This window comes from Bison bison, unplaced genomic scaffold (genome assembly GCF_000754665.1).
Source record: "Bison bison bison isolate TAMUID 2011002044 unplaced genomic scaffold, Bison_UMD1.0 scf7180017864460, whole genome shotgun sequence".
NCBI classification, from domain to species: Eukaryota; Metazoa; Chordata; class Mammalia; order Artiodactyla; family Bovidae; genus Bison; species Bison bison.
Window position 1 is genome coordinate 6,979,557 of NW_011495022.1, and position 3,818 is coordinate 6,983,374.

The following is a 3,818-nucleotide window of genomic DNA, read 5'->3' on the forward strand; positions in this document are numbered from 1 at the left end:
CCTCTTGACTTTCTGCCATAAGGGTGGTGTCATCTGCATATCTGAGGTTATTGATATTTCTTCCAGCAATCTTGATTCCAGCTTGTGCTTCTTCCAGCCCAGCGTTTCTCATGATGTACTCTGCATATGTGCAGCCATATATAACTTGTTCTTTTCTTAAATTTTGTATTTTGAATTGGAGTATAGCGATGAACAGTGTTGTAATAGTTTCAGGTGGACAGCAAATGTCAGCCATATAAATATCTGTATCTGCATATATTCTCCCCAAAACCTCCTGACCATTCCGGCTGCTGCATAACGTTGACCAGAGTTCTCTGCACTATAGACAGTAGGTTTTTGTTGATTATTCATTTTAAGTTATATTATTGTCATCATTATTTTGTGAATAAAGATGCAGCTTTATGGAACGTATTACTATCATAACTAATTGTGTGGTCTTGGGTAATTTAAGCTTCTTGAGCTTCAGTTTCTTTGTTTGCAAGAGATAGATAATAATGGTTATTTCACAGTGTTGTTGTAAGTGTTACATGTGGAGATACATACAGAAATACTTTAAACAGTGTTTGGCATATAAATGTGTGCAGAATAAATGTTATTTTCTTTCCTTCAACTGAAACACCTGGAAGAGAGATTAAAAAATACTGTGACTAATAAGGCAAAAGAAATTGCACTGGAAACAGTCCATGAGGCCTCGGTACCATTTGTAATCTAGCTGGGGCCTTATTGTGTTATTTTAGGGGGCAATGGTTATGATAACTCTTTTTTAAAAAAATTCATAGGTTCTGATGAGAATAACACAAGCTAGAAGGTTCCTGAACTGTTCACACCAAAAATAACCCCAAATGGTTCTGAAACATCATCAGAGTCTGAGATTTGTAAAAATGGTTAGATTGTCATTATAGATAGAATCATATAAAGTCTATTTATCATTCAAAGCTTAGGAATTCATCTTTCTTCAGTAAGTTTGAAAACAAATTTGTAATGAATGCAGCTTTGTCATTTATAACAGAGAAAGTTCTCCCGTTTTGACTGGTTTGTGTTCCTTTTTTGCCCAGGCTCTCATGATTTAGAGAACCTGTCATCACCTGGCTGTATCCACCTTGTAAAGGAAACAAGCTGGTTGATTATTTAGGACTCCCATCCCTTTTGCACTTCATCTGTCTCCTGCATCTGTTTAATGAGATGCTTTGTTTTTTTCAGAACACACTGAAAGAGACGCTCTTTCACCTCTGTGCTATTTCTTTCACTTTGGCGTACAAAGAAGTCCCATTGAAAGCAACTTTTAAAGGGATTGGGTGGGGAAAATGAAGGCTTCCTAGAGAGTGACACCTGAGCTGAGGTCTTGAATGGTGAGCAGGAGTTAGTTAGTCCAAGAAATGAGGAGGAGGCATGGACAAAGGTCTAAGGGCATGGAGTGGCTTGGGAATGTGGAAATGTGTTACTGGAGTTGCTGGAGCTTAGAGGTAGGGAGATCAGGAGGAGAAGTTGGAGGTGCTGGCATGGGATAAAGTATGGAAGGCCTAGGTTGCCCGGTTAAGCAGCTTAGAACTTATTAAATAGGCAATGTGAGCCTTTGATGAGTTGTAAGGTGGTGGGGGTATGGTCTAATTTTTTTTCTAGGCAGATCAGTGGGCCGGGGGGAACAGTGTAGATAGAGGAGAAGATGGGCAATGTAGATTATGATTGGCCAAGGCTAGGAGCAGGAGACTAGGGAGTTGGCTGCTGCCAGGGTCTAGCTTAGAGATGATAAAGAGTCCGAGTCAGGCTAGTGGTTGAGTGAGAGGGTAATGTGTTGGTCTAGATGACTACCCTGCTGCTAAGCAGCTGCTAAGTCACTTCAGTCGTGTCCGACTCTGTGCGACCCCATAGATGGCAGCCCACCAGGCTTACCCTAACCTCGGCCAAATCTAGCTGGGGGCCTAAATTATGAATATTAGCTATTTCCTTTGATGACCTCACCATGTAATCGTCAACTCCTTCAGTCTGACTTGTATAGATCTTTGGTTCCTATTGTCTGCACGCTGTAGTCACCTGGAGACTGAGAAACTACTAATGCCTCGGTCCCGGCTCCAGAGATTCTGACTTAACTGGTGTGGGGTGCAGCCTGGGCATGGGGATCTTTGAACGTTCTCCAGCTGATTCTAGAATATGAAGCAAAGAGAAGCAGTGGTGCAGGTTTCACCAAAACAGCATTAAAAAAAATAGGCATTGTGACAATATATTCTTTCTATCTTCTCAATCTTGTCTATGGGTTTAGGAACTCATAAGCAAAGAAAAAAAAGGTAAAAGGACACAAAAAATGTTCACAATTTTTAGTCAGCCAGGATTATTAAGAATGTTGTGAGTCTTACACAATAGTTGGCCAATACAATTTTGGGAGTTACAGACTGAGTCCAAACTGAATTGATTCCACTGAACCAATTGCTTGTGGTTACAGATGGAGGTTTGTACAAAGTCTCTGGCAGCACTCTCTTTGGATTAAAATGAATTTTCACTGCCAAGGATTTACTTTGCTTTTACTGTGGATTTATTTTTTTGAGTGTAAAGAAATTCATCCTAACTGGGTTATTTGCACTTATTTGTCTTGAGCTAAATTGTTATCTGGTATCATCACAGGCCTCCTCAATGATGGCCTAGCTCAGTCCTTCTCAAATTTTAATGTCTATGAGAATAACCTAAAAATACTATGAAATGCAGGTTCAGATTCAGTTGCTCAAGGGCAGGGCCTGAAATTCTGTACCTAATGAGCTTTCAGGTCCTGCTGAAGTTGCTGGCCTATTGACCTCACTTTGAGAGGATCAATGGGACCCAGGAAATATTCTAAAGACTTTGATTATTCTTCTTTCTCTTCAGTCATGGTCATATAAAGAGAAGTATAAAGAAAAGAAGTGATAATATTTAATTTGAAAAAAATCTCTAGGTGAAGACTTACTTGTGGAATACAATTAAATTATTAAATGTTTCCATCTGTGCATGACATTTCTACCAATTTTAAACCTCTTTATTATGCCTTTGAAGATACCGGGAGAAATTACTTCAGCCCATACAAATATAAGATGACATGTAATTAATAAAATAGTTGACATATTTAATGTATGGCAATAGCTGAAAAGTCATCCTTTCAAAATATCTGACAATGTTATTAAACTCAAATCTGGAAAATTTGAGAACATCAAAGTTAGACTATGGGTACTGGGAGAACTCACAGCTCAGTGTATAATCTTTGGAGAACCTTGAATCTAATGACACACAGGTAAGATTTAAGATTTTTTCCCCCTCAGAGTAAAAAGTTCAATAAACTTGATTCAAAATTCATAGGAACCAAAAATATTATATCTTTTGAACTTGGAAAATTTTATATTTCTAATATAGCTAAACAGAGAATATCTAGCAAGGTTTCCCCCCCCAAGCCCTGTAGGCACAGTTCAAAAGGAATCTTGGTTATATTTTTAAAAGGAGGAAAATGGAAGTTTGAGTCTATAACTAGTATATGAACAATTGTGACCAGTAAGATGTAATGGAACGAAACGTAATTTTGACCTCCACTGCTTTTTAAAATTTATTTAATGGAGCGTTTTTTCTCTCGTGTTGGGTGAAAATTCTGACATCCTCCAGGAATGTTCTAGTCACATAAGGAATAGAAAGTCCTACATACTCTCAATCTTAGCCAAAAGACACCATCTTGATTTTGAAATAGAATTCCAGCTGGATGCATTAATTAGCATGTCAAGTGAAGTGAAGTGAAAGTCGCTCAGTCATGTCTTACTCTTTGTGAATCCATGGACTATACAGTCCATGGAATTCTCCAGGCCAGAATA